The sequence below is a fragment of the Anoplophora glabripennis genome, unplaced genomic scaffold, assembly GCF_000390285.2.
Source record: "Anoplophora glabripennis isolate ALB-LARVAE unplaced genomic scaffold, Agla_2.0 scaffold254, whole genome shotgun sequence".
Taxonomy (NCBI): Eukaryota; Metazoa; Arthropoda; class Insecta; order Coleoptera; family Cerambycidae; genus Anoplophora; species Anoplophora glabripennis.
Genome location: NW_019416482.1, coordinates 37,801 through 58,633, shown reverse-complemented (window position 1 = coordinate 58,633; position 20,833 = coordinate 37,801). Strand labels below are relative to the sequence as shown.

Sequence of the window (20,833 nt, the reverse complement as noted above, 5' to 3'; positions counted from 1 at the left end):
CGCGGCGCGCGTTGCACAACGCGTTATTACACCAAACGCCACCATTATCATAATTATTAATTCACAATCAGCCAACTTTCCAAAAGCCATATTTCACATTATCATACGCTAACAGCCAGTTAGCGTTACGATATCTAGCCACCAGCCACCGCATCTAAAAATCCTATAAAAACAAAACGCTATCGGCAAACAGCCGCGCCGTTCTCTCTCGCATCCTCGCTCCGGCCCGTATGCGTTCTCTCTCCGTCACCTGTCTCTCACCTGTGCCCCCACCAGCGCGCCGCCGCCAATGGCAGCAGAGACCGCGGGAGCCAGCGAAGAGACTTGATCTTTTTAACTCACTCTCATTCTGTGTCACGACGTCTTGGCAGTGTTATCTTATTCTCCACCTTTGCTCTCTTTTGTTTTTAAGTTGAGTGACGTTTTCGCTTGCTTGATCGCAGACCGTTCAGTGACTCTTATCTGTTTCCGAGTGGCTTTTTTGGATTGCTTATCTGGCGTAGATGGCCATGCGTTCCTGCCGCAGTGATATGGATTATTTTCCGGATTGTTTAAGGTAGGGCTGGATGATTTCATCTGTTTATTTCGTCGAAGGGGCTGCTCAGACAGGTCACCGCTTGAAAATAAGATGAATTGACCTGTACGTTTAGATGATCTTTCACTGATGTTCCAAATTTTTTTTTAATACAAATTTGCGACTAGCAATTGCCAAATTTCTTTAAAATTCATTTTGTTCGTAATATTGTTATTGTTTTGTTATAGTAGAGTCAAGGCGGTTTCATTAAACTCAAATATAATGAAAAACTGTAGCCTGGTAAAATTCCTGGTATAAAGAAAAATTTTAAATGGAATTTTAACGTTTGAAGAGAAAAATGTGTTTACCTGGGATTCCCCTAATTAGTATTTTACATTGCATCTTCAGCAGGTAAAAGTACCTTTAAATAACACTTAATACGTATTAAATACCAATTTCTTAGAGTCTAGAAAGCTACAGTCGATTTTCTACTTTATCTTTAACGAATACAATAATCTTAATTCCATAAAAAAAACAATAAGAAAACAAAAACTTGAGAAGCACAGTATGTACCTACTAGACTTAAAGAAGTACAACACAACAGTGTGTTTAAGTTAAGAAAAACAATAAAACCGTAGCAAACCGTCTGGTGGCAAAAAAAATTTCTTTAAGTGATTATCTAAACGTATTTATGTGCAGTAGGTATAGTTTCAGTTTTCCTTTGTTAATTAGATATTTTGTCACCTGTGAAAAAACCTTAAATATGACTAAATCCATGTTCCGAAAATACCAGCTAAAAGATGTTTCTGCTCCTTTTTTTCCTTGAAAACCAAACGTCAATTCTGAAACGAAAAATATTTTAATTTTTGTCTTAACGACAAGTAATTAGCGATGCACGGTTTTTGTCTAGTTTTTTCAGTGTGAAGTTTTTTTTTAGGCAAAAGCTGTATACCAAGAACAATCCTTGACGTATCCTTATAGCGTAATGGTTGTTTACTTAATTAATTTTTTAATTTTTTTAAACGGGCGGGAAAAATATATTTAAATATTGTATTTATACAAATTTAAAAAGTGTATCCTTATATTCTAAAAAATGGATTTATCGAATAAATTTTTACATGCAAGGAATTTTCAGAAGAAAATTGGAATATGATTTAAAAAAATTGTAATAAAAATAAAATACATTCTATTTACTATTTATTATAATTAATAGCAAATAGTAATTTTTTTAAAAACCTTAAAACAAAATGCGTTTTAATTAGTTATATATATATATTACACAATATAGGTACAAGTTCATTGAAATTTTTGAAAATTTAATAGTTATATCAAGAAAGGTTTTCATATTAAGAAGAAATATTTACTTAATTCACACGAAAATGAATATAAAATGTTTGTTCAAAAGTTTTCGAGGCAACAATGTTCTTTGATACCAATAAATCTAGGTATGCGGGAAACCACATAATTGTTGTAATGAAAAAATCATGAAATAATGGAATATTTCAAAGAAATATAGGCCAGGAAATATAGAGTTGGACGCGACTTTTTGGTGCGGCAAGTTGAATTTTTCACTATAGATGCTAAATATTGTGTACAATAACATATTAGTTTCCATAATCAAAAATGAGGGGGAGATTGTTTACAGGGTGGTTAATTGTTTAATTTTTACGTATATTCAAGTTTTTCGCTTATAATTTTTTTCCGTTCACTTCCACGAGAAAACAGTAAAGTACTTTCTTTTCGTCTTCAAAAGACCTACAAAACTAGCCCTCGAGCGTCAAAAAATATTGATTAAATCAAAAGTTATAAACTGAAGAAGTTTATTTATGACTTTTGAATTAAACATTTATACTCTGCGTTATTACCAGAACGTTTTGGCATCGCATCCTCCAATTCCTTATCACTGTCTAATAACTAGTTTATAAGTTATGGCCTTATAAACAAATTATCTAATTATTAGTCTGGACGATCCCGAGCATCTTCCACGCAATCGCACTAATTTTTTTCATGGTAGATTTCATAATAATACATTGAAAACTTACCGATTCCAGATTTCGTGTGAGTTATTAGGCAGTGATAAGGAATGAGAGGATGCAATGCCAAAACGTTCTGGTAATAATAACGCAGTTTATAAATAATGTTTTAATTCAAAAGTCATAAATAAACTTCTGTTTATAACTTTTGATCTAATCAATATTTTTTGACGCTTGAGGTCTTTTGAAGACGAAAAAAAAAGTACTTCACTGTTTTCTCGTGGAAATGAAAGGAAAAAAGTTACAAGCGAAAAACGTGAATTTACATAAAAATTATACAATTAACGAGCCTATAAACAATCTTCCCCCCATTTTTATGATTGTGGAAACTAATATGTTATTGTACATAATATTTAGCATCTATAGTGATCAATTCAGCTTGCCGAAACAAAAAGTTGCGAAATGGTCATTTCCCAGCCCTTTTTCCTGGCCTAAATATCTTTCATCCTCGTTCTAACACCACCTTTGATAAAGACCAATACAATCTAGTTAACGATAGATAGATCCTAGCTATTCCTGCATTTCGAGCACTGCTTTTTCAAGTAACCTCAAAATTGTAACAAAGAAAAACAGTGACAACTCAACGACTAGCCCTGGTAAACGCATATTTCAACATCAGGTCTGCCGCGTCCACTAACCGACTCCAAAAACTCCTTGTCGGGGATATAATTCCCCCAGCCGTCCGGACATGACTAATAAAAAATTCAGCGCCGCTTTTTTCGTGGGTCCGCGCCACTCAGGGTGGTTAATATTGAAAAAGGCAATCACAATCCTTCTCGTTCGGGAGGAATTGACATGACAGTCGCCGAAAGAGACGCGGCCGCACCACGGGGTGGTCGCCATGGCGATAAGGACGTACACAGAACCCCCGCGCTTTTTTACGGGCCGGAGGGTGGGCGGAGGGGGGCGTATTTTCACACTCGTTGTTTTATCACGGCTTATCAACCCCTGCGATCGGCGTTCAGAGAAAGGCTTTTTCAATTTTTCAGCGACGCGTTATCTGCCGGTGTCGCTGGGGCGTATGAGTTTTATTTGACCCCAACCGACGCATTGTTAACTGATTTCTGATTTTTTTTTCCAAAAAACCTTGGAAGTTGTGATGTTTCTGTAATATAGAGCGTGCTTTTCATAAATAACCACCAAAAATATAAATATCTCAGATTCAGAAACTATTAACAACTAAAAAACAATATATTTGTCACTAATAAACGCCCTTATAATCCAAGTTAATTATTTTGCTAGACGGTTTGTCGTTGCATTAATTTACATAACATTATATAACGTTACAAAGTAAAAAATTCATCTGAAACAGGTACCTCTCTTCCAGTCACTTATTTTTGTTAAACANTTCAGAGAAAGGCTTTTTCAATTTTTCAGCGACGCGTTATCTGCCGGTGTCGCTGGGGCGTATGAGTTTTATTTGACCCCAACCGACGCATTGTTAACTGATTTCTGATTTTTTTTTCCAAAAAACCTTGGAAGTTGTGATGTTTCTGTAATATAGAGCGTGCTTTTCATAAATAACCACCAAAAATATAAATATCTCAGATTCAGAAACTATTAACAACTAAAAAACAATATATTTGTCACTAATAAACGCCCTTATAGTCCAAGTTAATTATTTTGCTAGACGGTTTGTCGTTGCATTAATTTACATAACATTATATAACGTTACAAAGTAAAAAATTCATCTGAAACAGGTACCTCTCTTCCAGTCACTTATTTTTGTTAAACAGCTTTAAGAACTGAATAGTTGCAAACTTTTGTATATCTAAAAATGCGCACAAATTTATTAAAAAAACATTATTTTCCATAAATAACCACCAAAAATATAAATATCTCATAATCAGAAACTGTTAACAACTAAAAAACAATATATTTGTTACTAATAAATGCCCTTATAGTCCGAGTTAATTGTTTTGTTAGACGGTTTGTCGTTGCATTAATTTACATAAAGTTATATAACGTTACAGAATAAAAAATTCGTCTGGAAAAGGTACCTCTCTTCCTGTCACTTATTTTTTATACAGCTTCAAGTACCGAATAGTTGCAGACTTTTGTATATCTAAAAATACGCACAAATACTAAAAAACATTATTACACATGATTTAAATAAATAACCGGTTATTTCCTTCAAAAATGCATTTATTTATAAATATATTATATTGGAAAGAATTAATTTGCATGTGACATAAACTTTTTCATGCTAGTCAATAATGTCTAAGATATAGTGATATAAATCAAATTTGTATTCACTAAAAATATATATCTAATTTTAACATAGAATATGCAATTTTTAGGTAACTGTATAAGTTAATGTCTGTTTTCATATAGAGTCATATCCAGCTTTAATTTAGGTATTTATAAATAAGTATTACAATTGAAGACGATTATATAATACTAAATAAGCACACTGCAGTAACTAACACAAATATATATATTCTTGGTTAACCAAAACTATTAACACTTAAAAAATAGTATATTTGTCGTTAATAAACGTCCTTTTAGTCGGAACTAAACATTTTGTAGTAGTTACAACAATTTACGTACAACTAACTAGAAAACTTTCTTGTAGCTATTATACAATGAAATTGCTTAATTTTGCTTTGGTAAGATCAATTTTAGAGAAATAACCAATAATATTGGTGCTATATTATAAAATTAGTACTGCCAATATTGAATACATGCAGTGTAGTTTAGTAAACAAAGTGTTTATCCTGCTGTTGATTTCTGTTAATTTTTCTTCTTTATTTTTTGAGTATTTTGCTACCTTTGCAAAAATTTTTAAAAATAAATAAACCTTTACGCCAAATGGATCAGAGTTTATGAAAATAGTTTCGCCTAACCAAAAATCTCACACTGAAAAAGCAGACGAATATAAAATAAAAAAGCTAGCACTATAATATATCGCGTAACTTGAAAAAGTTGTTGTCATTTCGAAAATCAACCTGTTTTCGTCTTCTGAATTTATAACTTTTGTTTTAATTATTTTTAACTAAAATAAAAAAAATACAAAAATAAAAATGACAAAATAACCAAAAAATCAAGCGAAAAACGAGGTAGCAAAATACCCAAGAAATAAAGGAAAAAAAACCTAAAAACTATTCCACACATAAATAATTTTATACCATATCTGCTGTTGATTCACCTTAAACTGAACGTTTCGTCTTTTCTATAAGATCGTCGCGAAATCTCTTACTTGGTATTTCTTTACAAACCTACCTATTTGTAACATCCGTTGACTACATTCGAATTTTAAATTTGGTCAAATTTTATGAACACAGACTTGCATCGCATCAAATTTAATTTTCCAACAACAGCTAGAACTTTTATTAGAATGTACTAATATAAAAACATATGTCTACTTTATAAAATGAAAGACATAACTTTACTGATATTTTAACTAAAGTGTGACATGTACAAAAAGTTAATTTAATATTTTTGTGTATTTTGTTTATTTATTTATACTGCTTTGTAAGTAACTTATTTTAATGTACTCCTGTATTTGGGCTTAACCTGCAGAATAGTGTATTAAGAATAGTAGAGAGTAAAAATTTGTCTGAAGATACTACTCCTTTAGTGTTTCCAGTTTTCAACACACTTGTAAGATAATAGAAAGGCAAAGTCCTTGCCACAACAGTCTATACTAAACACGCATTTATTTGCCACAAAAATGTTTATTTAAATTAACTATACAATTATTAAGCAGTAATAAATGTATGTTTGGAATAAATGGATGGTTATTTCTTACAAAAATTCATTTATTTATATGTTTGCTGGAAATATTTTGACGGTGTTATAAAGATTATAAAATAATTCGCATATACCCAAAGTATTAATTTTTTCGCGGTAAAGATTAGTTTCTTAGACACAGTGAATCATATTTTTATAATTGTCGTAATTAATACTTCACTATTATGGACAATATTTTGTTTAAAATCATTGATTAAGCAACTCTATGTGGATGTAATGAGGACTTATAACCGGGTGGTCGTGTACCAATATTAGAAGCAATTATCTTACTACTTTGAATCTTGAACGATTAAAAAAACCTGTCACACGTTCATAATTATTCAAATGAAAATGTCACTGCCTAGAATAAAATATGCGTACTAAAGTTCAACTCCATTTAAAATGTTAATCAGCTTTTTTCCGATGGTAATCGCATCAGACTCATCACATTATACATAATGGTAAATAATAACAGCCGATATTTCCAATGTTTTCGCAACTCTGAGATAAGCGAGCAATGATACATCTCTGTGTGTACCAGGAATTTAGCAGGAATTCACATCCTTTGGTTAAGACGAGTACGTGGGTGGGAAATAACGTGAAAATACACACCTTTGTTCCGGTTTAACTGGAAGTAGTTTTAAGTATTCCCAACGTTTCGAATAAAATTTCGTAGCAATGGAAGCTTTGAATTCCCCCTTTTAAGCAAAACTCTTACCTGACTAATTTTGTAAAAAAAATCGATTTTTTTACGAACGACAGCACTCGCAAGTAAGTAAAGTTGATTTTAGAAAGAAAAACCGAATTTTCAAAATATCGCCCTTTCTCAATCGGTCGCTGTTGTCACTGGCTGGTTAGTAAAATCACATTTTAATGATTCAATAGTAACTATAACTCTAAGATTTTTTTAGTAATATCGAAGTTATTCAACCTAAGCATTGTGTTCTTCCTACTGCGACTGCACGTACACTCGACGCAAGATAAAGGTTTCCAACCTAAAAGGCATACTACTTTTAAAGGGGCGAGCCGGTCGACTATTAATAGGAATTTTGGGAGGCATCAATAATTAGGGGTGTGTCATATTTTTTTGCGTAGGCACGTGTGTAACGACGCATAACAAAAAATTGCAGGCTTGAAGTAAATGCATTATAAAAAGAGAAGAGTATACAGGTTTTGAAATAATTTTGTCTTGCCACATTATTTTTCTTGTCCCTGAGAAAATTAATATTTTGAAATAAGAGTTTGTGTCATATTCTGCAGAAAGTAGGTAGGTAGGTAGGTCATGAAGGCAACAAAATAAAAAAATATTGTAAACTACAGTTTTATTATAACTTATACAGTTTCGGGAGGAAAGGGAAATATTTAAAGGACGTGTTTTGGAAGTGAAAATAAGTAAATAAGTTCATGACATTATGGGTCCGGAAATGTTTCATTTCTGAGATAGATGTTGAAAGAAATTTAAAATCCGTTTCTTTCTAAATATCTCGAAAACGATTTAAGATAATACACTGCCACTGTACTATACACCAAAGCTCAGTGTAATATCTTAAATCGTTTTCGAAATATTTAGAAAAACAGGATTTTTTTAAATTTTACATCTATCAGAAAGGAAGCATTTCCGGGCCCATAATGTTATGAACTTATTTACTTATTTTGACATCAATTTATAAACAATGAAAAAACAAAACAGTCTAATAATACAGGGTCGGAAAGTACCGGCGGTCCATCTGCCGTTACGTGAGAGCGATAAAGTAAGTCATAGAAATCCATGCGATAGAGAAAGATGGCTATAATGAAGGCGTCTAATAGTCACCGCCCATTTCTGGGACCATGGATCTTATTTGTGGAAGGGCGGTGACTCTATCGCATGGATTTCTATGTCTTACTTTATCGCTCTCACGTAACGGCAGATGGACCATCGGTACTTTCCTACCCTGTATAACCAAATGCTTGCTTCATGATTTTTTTAATTTACATACCTGTATGTCCAAACACCATCCGAATCAATAACGGCTTGTAATCTGTTTGGCATAGATGTAACAAGGCGTCGTATATAATTCACGTTTATAGCGTTCCCAATATTTTGTATACGTTCCTAGAGCGTATCTCTATTTGATGGAATATCCTCATACTATTCATTCAACTGACGCATTACATAAGCTCATAAATGTTTTTTTATAAGAAGTAATTTCCATTTCGTTTCATTCCAAAATATTGATTAGAACCCGAGTTATCACGGAAATATTATTTTTGGGGGTGAACATGAGGGTTAGTTTGCATCCGTTTAAATCCGTTTTAGGCTAAAAGAAAAAATATTAGTCCTTATTAACATGTATTTACCTTTTTGAGATTAACAATGGATATTGAGCATACAATAATTTAAAGAAACACGTTTACTGACGCACGCGCATTGACAATAGCGAACGAAGTAATCTATTTTTGTCATAAGCATACGAGTTGTCCACAACTTCGGTACCATGAGTGCGACAAAGCGGACGTAATTTTTTATCTTTGTCCTGGCAGTGTCGTAGGAGCTAAATAAAATTCAAAATATAAAAAGGTAAATAATTTTGTATCTGTCTAAAAAACAAACGTAAAAAAAATTCAAAGGCAACTTTTCATTATTTTACATAATCAATCGAATAGTATAGAAAAAAAATTGTTTTAATTTTGTTACATCATTAAAATTAACGATTAAAAATTTGAAATTGTTATAACTTTCGTATTAAAAATTAAAAATTATACCTATCTATTTCTCTGAAAAGAAAAGTTACATTTTTTAGAGTAGATTGAAAAGAAAATTACAAAATTGATTCATTTTTCTGCTTGTTATGATTTTCTTAGGCATTGATCTGTCAAAAAGCCAATTTGAACTTGAATTACGATTAAAAACAGTAAAAAGAATACATTTTGCTGTAATTTAATAGAATAAGTTGTAATGTGTTTGTAAGTACCTAATATTGTTCTCAGAAAAATTAACATAATAAGTATCTTGGATTAGATACACTAAATCATAAGCTGAAATATATTTAATTATCCTCCGAATCTACTCTCCGACGTCCTCCCTATAATTTAGTCAAATTAGGGCCCATTTACAGCCTCAAATGTAACGCATGGGAGCTAAAGTGGGCGAGGGTAATGCTATTACCAAAACTTATCAAAACATATTGCGGTAGGGGACTACATCATCAGGAGGGGTGTATGTTTAAAGAATCATCTGTCTGTTATTACTATATGGTTTTAATATAATCCAGAATGAATACCAATTTTGAGATAAAAGGTATAGAAATACGATTTACAAGTGTTTTTTCGAAGATTGAATTGCGCAACGAGAACATAATTATCAAAAATCATCACGTTTTATGTTTCTTTCGATAGTGTAACGCTAGAGGTTAGAATATGTAGAATCTAACAGTATAAGGGTGTTCCGTGGCGACCGCTGGGCGCGGGGGAGGTCCGATCGGAATGATTTTGTTGTCGTTGTGTAGGTTGCACATCTCTATGTCGAATAAAAGGAGTCCGGGCATTTCACGATTAGAGGAGTAGTAACGGCGAGGCAAAAGGTGAACCTCTATAAGTGAACTTAGCATTAAAACTATATTTTTCAAGGCACATAGATTGAGGGGTAAATTTTTGTGTAAGGGACACAAAATATGGTTTTTAAAAGCAGAAAAAAAGGACAATTTATGATAGTGATTTGGTAGTGTCGCTGATATGTCGACAAGTAATGATATAAATACATAATATACTGATAGAAATTAACCCTTGACTTATCCCTTTTGTGCGAGTATTCTTTAGCTATTCTTTTTCAGAAGTGGGATATGCCAAAATAATCACAATCACTGTAGGACTTACTCTTTCAGCGCAGTGTTTCCTTTGATTTTTCTTTCTATTGCAAGATAATGTATGTTAAGCAGAATAAATGTTCAACTTATCCTTCTAGCGCAATATTTCTTGAACATTGTCTTTCAGAAATGGGATAATAGAATCAATATTTGACGTATCCTTTAAGCGCGCTATGTTTCCTTTGAATATTTTTTTCTGAAACGAGATAATGTCAAACTAAGCAGATTAAATGTGTGACTTATAGTTTTAGAGTAGTATTACTTAATTAGTTTTATTCAGGAGTGGGATACTGCTCCCAATAAACAGAATAAACTCCCGCACGACTTTTTTGGTCGTTAGACACCTCGGTGCTTTTTAGAAAACTTAAAAAAGCACTGTAGCCTCGTTCCTCTTCTCCACAAAGAAAACAAGCAGCCTTCGCGAAACACAAAGCGCGCTTTAAATTTATGAACCTGGATATATTAATTTTCCACGTTTCGCCAGCTACTTATCGACACATAATAGACCCTATTACGACCCCGGGGGGTGTAATCTCGTGATTGCCGTGTCAGATGCTCTTTTTCGCATGAACTTTTCATCCCCCAGGAAGTCAATATGTTTAGTGGCGGTCGGCGGACAAACAGTACCATCCCCGTCCATTGTACGGGGAGTCATCTCGCCAGCCAGAAAGGGCTAGAAAGGATCTATTCATCACTTAAATTGGATTGGCGATTGTTTGCCTTTTTCAATCAGGGGCGTGGGAGGGGGGCGGCGGCCGGGGTTCCATCGTGTAATATCCGTTATTGGCGTCGCGACGACACAATGCTGGGCTCCTGGCTGAAAGGCCCGGGTAATTTTTCATACACGCGTTCGGTCAATAGGGTTGTTAAAAAGTTACCTAACCGGCGAGGTTGATGAATGGAGGTCATGATAATACGTCAGCCTTGTTTGTCGATTCGGTAGGCGATATTGAAATGTTGTTGCGGGCTCTGGAATAATGATAGCTCCCGCCTCCCGCTTTCCGACAGAATGGATTCGTCCTAAATGGTGTGTGGGAGCCGCAGCGGCACGCTATTATTCGTTAGACCAGTGGTATTCAACTTTTTCGCGGACTACTTCAAAGAAAAATATATTCAAGTGAACTTTATCTTAAATCTAAATATTATTTCTTTTTAATTATTTATTTTAGTGCATAAGTGTCTAAATTACCATTACCACAATTTTTATTTGTTATAGCGTCGGTTAGTTAATGCTAAACAAAATAATAAAGAATTATACAGGGCGTCCCGCATAAGAACCGACACAGGGCAGGTGCATATAGGGGTGTCCAAAATATTGTAATTTAACCAAACTTACATATACAGGGTCGGAAAGTCCTCATGGTTCATCGGCCGTTACATGAGAGCGATAAAGAAAGTCATAGAAATCCGTGCGATAGAGAAAGATGGCTATAATGAGGGCGTCTAATAGTCACCGCCCATTTCGCCCTTCCACAAATAAGATCCATTTCTTATTATCGCTTTATCGCTCTCACGTAACGGCCGATAAACCATGGGGACTTTCCGACCCTGTATACGAAGTTGTACCCCTGAAGAGTTATTAGCCCCCTAATTTCGAAAAAAATTAATATCTCTGCAACACTACCGTAGAAGAACCAAATTTGGTACATGATTTAGGTTTATTACTGGTCTTCTTTGACTATGATTTGAAGTTAATTGAAGCACTACAAGATGTTCATTGGGGATGACTCACCCCTAAAATTGTACCGATTTTTTTTTCATTGACCGAATTGAAAAATAATATTAATTCACAGATTTTTTTTTTAGATTTGGGGGCATTGAGGGTGTGGGAGGAATCCTTACGTCAGAAATTTTTTCTATTATTTTNAGCGATAAAGTAAGTCATAGAAATCCGTGCGATAGAGAAAGATGGCTATAATGGAGGCGTCTAATAGTCACCGCCCATTTCGCCCTTCCACAAATAAGATCCACTTCTTATTATCGCTTTATCGCTCTCACGTAACGGCCGATAAACCATGGGGACTTTCCGACCCTGTATACGAAGTTGCACCCCTGAAGAGTTATTAGCCCCCTAATTTCGAAAAAAATTAATATCTCTGCAACACTTTACCGTAGAAGAACCAAATTTGGTACATGATTTAGGTTTATTACTGGTCTTTTTTGGCTATGATTTGAAGTTAATTGAAGCACACAAGGTGTTCATTGGGGATGACTCACCCCTACAATTGTACCGATTTTTTTTTTCATTGACCGAATTGAAAAATAATAATATTAATTCACAGATTTTTTTTTTAGATTTGGGGGCATTGAGGGTGTGGGAGGAATCCTTACGTCAGAAATTTTTTCTATTATTTTCGGATTCGCCGAAAATTTTACTAAAGATAGGTAGGTTGGATGGCCAGTTTGGATTTTTTTAATTTTTGGGTAGAATTGAGGGTGTGGGGGGGGAAGAATCCATACGTCAGAAATTTTTATTTTTATCATTTCCAGATTCAGCGGAAAATTTTACTAAAGATAGGAAGGGTATCGTCTCAAAAACTGATTTTATTAATTAATTAATTAACTGATTTTATCGTCTCTATGTACGTATCTATCCTAAGGGATTTCTTTACGTACCCCTGGTTGAATACCACTGGTCTAAACCGAAAGTTGACAAATTATAGTCCTGGATAAAGAACGGACAGTATTTTTATAAATGTTTTAATTTAACTAAATGATTTATATTACTTGTTGACTTGCACTGAAAGAAATGCGTTTTATTCTTTATTAGAATTCTATATACCATTATAAGACCATTGTATACTATATGTGACAGTTAAACAGGTGAATATTGGATATAAAACGCGTATTGCTAGCACAGTTGTATAGTGACTATAAACCTTATTCTTTATTAAATTATTGTATAACTAGTATACAACGTTTTTTATACCCTTTACGAAATAATAGCAATAACTGTTATTAAAGTGTTCCATATCGTTATTAGAACATCTAGTACTGGTTATAAGTTTTATAATAATAAATGTATTAAACTGTTGTATACTCTGTATGAGTTAAAAACATATGTCATTAAGTTTTCAGAAATTTTATTGGATAACTGTAATTACAAGCTAAGGTTCTAATGTAAACATACATAAAACATACTTTTAAGCATTAAAAATGATGACAAATCGCTCCCAAAACTGTCCAGTTTATTTTCTTAGCAACGATGCACCCGTATTTTCTTGTATTACATGAGAATTTGCACTATAACTCTTCCACCTTAAGAATGAAGCATCCCCAGAAAGGTTGAGCTTCTTTCCATATAATTTTATTTCCTCTGGTTGATTGACTTTATACCCATGCTCTTCTTTGTCACCGTTAACCTTCTGTTCCTCCATCTTATGTAAAACTTAACATCAGCGATTTCTAATAGGACCTACAAAATAATAATTTTTAAGATTTAGACAAGATTTACATTTGAAAAAACAAAACAATTACAAGCCATAAAACAGTTAGATACTTACATAATAATTTTCCATTTCACACAACGCGATATGATCATGTATCCCACAAAACATGTGCATATACTGTCCATTTTCATCAAACTAGACGTGTGTAAGTCGATGCACAGCGGACTGTCGGAAATTTTACGATTGTTGTATTTTCTCTTCTTGAGTAAAGATAATAAAGACGTTGTGGTTTTGTGTGTTTATTTTGACAATGATTGAACATGTATGGACAATAAAAGTGGACTGTATAAGATAGTTGAGTACCGTTCTGCTTCATGCATAGCATGCTACTGAAATCTTAGAAGGGATGAGCTCGTGCGGCGAACCCTAAATCAGCGGCTGGAATAGCCAGGTTTCTTATTGAGTCGGCGCACTTCGCTCTCGGGTCTGACATATGATTATTATTACAAGACTATGAATATAACTTAACAACGATCATAACCGATTATGCACCGAGAGGTGACGATCACTTAACCATTATAAGATGCGTTTTACACGTTAAAAACGGAAACATATTCAGTATAAGAACGAATAATTCTGTTAATACAATTGTTATATACAAATTCGGATACTGGTCTTTATACAACAAATCTTCCCTACTATACAACTGGAATATAAAGTCTATAACACCTAATAATGTATAAGTAATTCATTATAACCTTTATTTCATAGATGCATAAGGTGTATTAAGCACCTTCCAGTTAAACTGATTGAATAATGAGTATGGAGATGATTGCTTTTTTTGATAAATGTTGTATATTGGTTATAAAAGTTTTAATATGCGCTATACACATTATTAATATACCTTTCAATAATTAAGGTATGTATTTGAAAAATATATACCTTTGAACATACTTTTAAAATTTGTGATGTGTATTTTTTCAGTGCGAGATTTTTGGTTAGACAAAAATAACTGATCCTTTTAGCGCAAGGTTTTATTTTATAATTTTTTTAAATTTTTTTCAGCTGGCAACATGCCCAATAAATAAAGAAAAAAAAAAGAAAGAAAACTATGCTACAAATAAATAACTCGGACAATATCTAATTATAAGCAATTCAATAAAATAATAGTAATCTGTCCAAATAGTACCTAGGAAAAACATACATATCTGACATGAAATTATTAAATAATGTAATAACGTTCAAAGAAATTATTTCCTTTGTAAAAACGAGAATAAGTCTCCTATTCTCGTTTGGTAGGTTTTTTTTTCATTAGTAATATTATTTGAAAAGGTCGTAATTTATTAATGTTGGACTTATCTAGGAGATATTTTTGTGTCATACAATTTCATGTGATGAGAATTTTGAAACTTTTTAGAAATAATTTGAGCTTTAGCAATTAAAAAATTATCTACTTACTCTCGATATGGGATTAACATTTTAAAACCATCGCTTAATAGTAGATATATTTTGCAACAAGATATGAAAATGCTGTCTTTTTCGTGAGTTTTCCAGTTCACGAATGAAAAACGTATTTCCTAGAGAATAAGAAATACCATTTTTGATGCTTATACAGGCTGTTACAAATTTGCTCCTCACTACAGGGATCTCGGAAACGGTAAAAGATACGAACTAGCTTAAATGGGGGCAAAGTTGTATAATCAGGGGACCAACATAATGCCACTAAAAAATCAAGGCTAACATGATTAGTTTTCGAAATATTTGAAAAAAACAAAATTTTGGAAAACCGTTTTTGTTTCATTTCGGCCTTGTTTGAGGTGATATTGAAAAAATCTCATGGCATCTTTCTGCCCTCTATCGAATGGCATAATCAATTTTTATATGTAACGTTTCGTCTCTCCAGGACCATCATCAACTTCATTTTTTAAATACGACCCTGGAAATTTTTTTTGCAAGCCTTCATGACCCCCAATACTGTACAATAAAGTGCAAGTGCAATAAAGCCTTTTATTGTTCGCTTTTATTACTTTATAAGCCTTATCCCAATTTTGAAAAAAATTAATGAAAGAAGCAGTTTGCTAAAAAGAGAAATGTTTAATGTTTTAATCACAATACTGACATTTTTATTTTCGTCTATAGATAAAAAAATGTTACTTTCACATCAGATAATAAAAAAAACCGTTTACTTTTTTGGATTCTTGTAAAATCAAATATCAAAAACAAACGAAGGCGAGTTTATCCTGTGACTTACAAAAAGTTTGTAATAGAGCTTAAAATTAATCTCCCGCGGATTATCTTTGCTGTTTGTTCTTATTCATCTATCGACTACCGAGAGACACAAGATTTGCTGAAATTGCGTCAAGAATACTTAAATAAACGGCTTACGTCTCGCGGGAGCATTTCCTGCTACAGATTCAGCAACGGCAGGAAACTATCACGGCATTATCGGCGGCAGATAAACGCCGCAGGAATTACGCAAACGCTGAATCACCGACGGATTTTCGGAAGAAGAACCGAAATCCGTCACTTCTACCTGCTCTACACTCGACGAGTTACGTAACCGCGATAAGCATCTCTATTAAAATAAATATAAAATCAAAAGTGACGTTGCCTAACCGCCTTTTATACGAGCTAGTTTGTACAGCGATTCCGTCACAATAATAAAATTTAGAGACGGCGTGTTATGAAAGACAGTCAGTTTGGTCGACCTGCCGTGACGAGAACGCTTCTTTTTAATGAAATCTTCCTCCCCGGAATAGTTCATCTCCAGCCAGTGGAACTAAGGAAGCACATCCATGCGCTTTTTTTTCGGGTAATGATGGTCGTCGCAAAACAGTAACGCGAGAAGGTACAGCGTGTAACAAATCTGTAACAACAGTAACTTGTCTTATCAAAAGAAACAATAACACAGGAACAACTTTTTTTCTCTAGAACGATGGACAATTGCTAAAAAACGCTTTTGGTACCATCGATATTTCCGATTTAATGTTAAAAAGATACTGCAGCTGATTTATTAACCAGTAACTGACATACAGGGTCGATGATATACAGTGGGCCCCGTTTTTCAGGTTAACACCTCTAGAAATGTGAGAAGGCTATGGACTTTGCGCAAGCCAATTTTTTTTACAAATAGTACCCTGATAGGAGGTTATATTCTACTAATCATTTTATTGATGTGACAAAAGCGAGGCCTGCTACGATATTTTAAAAAGGTCGTATTAGTAGTATTAGGCGTTTTTTTATTAAAAAGATAAAATTACCGTGCTATTCAACACCCATTAAAATACCCACATACCAAATATGAACGACAAAATGTCTATTGAGTGTTTTTTATGTGGTGCCAAACTTCGAAAAATCAGACAACTAAAAATTATAATAAGCAGGTCAAAGATTGCCAAGAAAGTGAAAACAAATACCAATCGGACAGAGAAAGAATATAGGCACTATAAGTCTAATACTTTTAATTATATTAATTCATTATTATTAATTAATTATAAACATAATAACTTGCAAAATATGTATTGAATTATAAATACTAATAGAAAATAATTGCAAAACGTTAATCTAAATTAAGTTTTAGTTTTCTCCACCAAACCTCCTTCCAACCCTCTTCTTATCCAAATTCCTTGGTCTGTTTTTATAAACTTTTTGTTTTATAAAACCCCAAAAGTTAAAATCCATAGTTCAAGAAAACTAAAGTTTAATTTAGATTGTTTTGCAATTTTTTATTTAACAATTTAATATTTATAATTCATTACCTACATTTTTTGTACGTTAATTATTATTTTTACTATGGCCGCAATTAAAAGTGTTAAATTTATAGTGTCTACATTTTTTCTTTGTCCGATTGGCACTTGTTTTCACTTTCATGGCAATCTTTGACCTGCTTATTATAATTTTTAGTTGTCTGATTTTTCGAAGTTTGACACGACATAAAGCAACACTCAATAGATATTTGTTGTTCAAATTTGGTATGTCGGTATTTTGATGGGTGTTGAATAGCCTGGTAATATTATTTTTTTGATAAAAAAATGCCTAATACCACTTTCCGGAAAAACGACCCTTTTAAAAAATCGTAGTAGGCCAGACCTTTGTTACATCAATAAAATGATTAGTAGAATATACCCTCCCTTCAGGGTACTATTTGTAAAAAAATTGGCTTGAGTAAAGTTAACAGCCTTCTCACATTTCCAGAGGTGTTAACCTGAAAAACGGGACACACTGTATATGGAATCGGTCGATTATACTAAAGTAAGATTGCTATCGAAAAAAAAATCGTAAAACGCAAACGTTTTAAGGATTTTTTTGTACGTAATACAGTCAGTCAAAAAGTCATGACAAAACAAAGTTTGCTTTTTCTTTAATGGGACACACTGTATAAAATTCCATATTTCCAATTCTTCTCGAAATTCTAAACAAAATTTGACATTTTGGACGTGTGGTACTGGCACATGTAGATGAAACTTTTCCTGATAAATGGATTGAACGCAGAGGGACAATTGAATGGCCAGCTAGGTCTGCCGATATGACCCCTATTGACTTTTTTCTGTGGAGTCACATAAAAGATGTAGTCTACAAAAATAGAATGCAAAATCCTTCCCTGCAACTCTTCGAGTAGGCATGGGATTTGACTATTCTTCCCAACACCCTTTTAAATTCACTAAAAAATTTTGTTCAGCGAATTCATTGCTGTCAGGAAGTAAATGGTGAACTTTGAGCACCTTATAAAATAGAATTCCAAAGAAAATACATATTTGTTGTTTAAAACTCGTTTTCTCTCTTTTTTTTTATTTTAGCATAACTATTTTGTTTTTATAAAATTTAAAATATTCAGGACATTCATTAAAACATATTTTTTCGTTTCATGTATTTTTATCAAATTGCTATTTTGTTTTTTATTTTTAGTAAAAAACTAATAATAAAAATCATATCCATATGCTCCACCTTGTGTTATTTAAAATTAATATCCATAATTTGAGGACCTTTTTCTTCTATAAATTTGAGAGTAGTAAAAAGTTACTGTCAAAGTTCGATATCTCGAAAACGATTAAGTTTAGGTACATGATGTGTTATATGAATTTTTGTTTAGAATTTCGAGAAAAATGTAAATATAGAAAAGCAACTTTTTGACTGATCCTATATACTTACCTAGTTTTTCTTTATTGTAATAGATTTTATGATTGTCTTTATAGTTATTGAATTTAAAGTTAAATAACTCACTTTCTTCAAACTATACTGTACTGTTTTGTAATTTAACAAGTTTTCATGAATTAATTACAACAAAATTAAAAGTTTTGTTTGCCTGAGCCGTCAAAATTTATCAAAAACAAAAAACAGTCAAGAAGTTAAAAATGCGGTAATCAAAATCGTCGTTTTAAAAAGTATGACATTTTTGTTTTCTTTGCTTACACTACATCAATAATACACTGGATTTAATAGCAATGAAATTTAATTCTGTTAGTATTGCCTAAATCATAAGTTAAATGGTTATTATTTGTTTCAAAATTTACAGGAAAAAAGAACACTCAAGATTTTATATTAATCTTTTAAAAAAAGTGAATCTTATTTAGGGGAAACACATATCTTCAAATTATTACAAGATTCTCTCCGATAACGTGCCTTATATGTGTTAAACAAACATATAGGCGTTTTTTTCTGGTGAAAAATGATGCTGATTATCTTATCAACGGCTTAACTAAATACAATATTTTTGCAAATTTATCAAGTTATGTAAAAGCCTACTTAAGATGTCGCCAATTCTGTACCAAACAGGGAGCGCCAAGCGAGATTACGATTTCTGCGAAATTTTGCACGCTGACGGTGTTGCAATAGTAATATCATGTCGAGTACGAGTATAGATCTGATAGATTTTCTAAATACCGATCGTAATCGAGTATACTGAAAAAATTTCCTCTATAAAATGTAATAAACTTTATATATACCTGATATTCTTCTAACACATCATTTTAGTAGCTTGCGTTTAGTGTTTGAAATGATATACAATTAAAAAAATTATACAAATTATTGTAATTTCTCCAACCCCTTGTTTATTAATTTGTTAAATAATAAGTAAACAAGCTTGAAAATAGTCTAAAAATCAACCTTTCGGAAACAAAGTTGCCAATAGTCTATTGCAGAAATATTTTGAAAAGTTTCCTTAAAATTTGGCATCTGATAATTAAATTTGATCATACGTTTCCATTATATACATGTTCCTGCAAAATATTTCACGTTTTCCTGCTACTTCTAAAAGTAATGGCATATTTCAAAGGTATAGTTCATTCTAATAATTAAACTAGTGTGGTCTCTTAAAATTATCTAATAATTCAATTTGAGCATAAGACACTTACCGTCATCTACTCCTGCAAAATATATTGAAATTTCCTGCTATACTTTTATCACACCTCAAGAGCACAGTTAATTCCTGCAAAAGGTTTGCTGTTCCTATGTTCCTTAAAATTATTTACCTAATTATTAAATAAATATGTACACTTTCCTGCAAAACATTTTCCTGCTACTTCTAGCGCGATTCAAAAGCATTACTCATTCCTGCAAAGAGTTTGTGGCTTCCTGTGTTATATAAAATAACTAAATTAGAAAATACTCTTTTTATCATATCTATACTCTTGCACAATATTTCGAATGTTCCTGCTACTTTTATCGCACTCCTGCAAAATATTTCGAATTTTCATACTACTTTGGTCATATTTCGTAAACATAGTTCATTCCTGCAAAGTTTACGGCCTTACGTATTCTCTTAAAATTGTCTAATTGAATTTGAGCATAAAACATTTTCCGCCTTGTATCTACTCCTGCAAGATATCTAATTTTCCTGCGATACTTTTAACACATTTCAAGAGCACAGTTAATTCCTGCAAATAATATTTTATTTTTCTGTATTCCCTAAAATTATTTAATAATTCAGTTAGTGTATATTTTCCTGCAAAATGTTTTCCTGCTGCGTTTATCGCATTTCAAAGGCATTGCTCGTTCCTGCAAAAGGTTTGTGGCTCCCTATATTATATAAAATAACTAAATACACTTTTCTGTCTTAACTGCAGATTCCTGCAAAATATTACGAATTTATATGAAAATTTCATGGCTTCTTGCGTTCTCTAATACCTAAATTAAAGCATATCATTTACGATTTATGTCTACTGCAAAATATTTCTAATTTTCATACTACTTTTATTATATTTCATAAGCACAGTTGATTCCTGCAGATGAGTTCTCTTAAAATTGCCTAGTAATCGAATTTCGGTCGTATATCGACTCTTGCAAAATGTCGAATTTTCCTGCTATCCTTTTATCACATTTTAA

At 32.6% G+C, this 20,833-nt stretch overlaps 1 protein-coding gene across 1 annotated transcript in view; it reads left to right on the top strand.

The window, feature by feature from the left end:
- Positions 1-363: 363 nt before the first annotated feature.
- The window catches only part of LOC108908138, a 45,805-nt gene continuing 25,335 nt past the window's right edge, over positions 364-20,833 (top strand). Inside the window, exon 1 of the mRNA XM_023454676.1 lies at positions 364-556. The gene's annotated coding sequence lies outside the window, so the exon portion shown is untranslated. The remainder of the gene's footprint in view (positions 557-20,833) is intronic.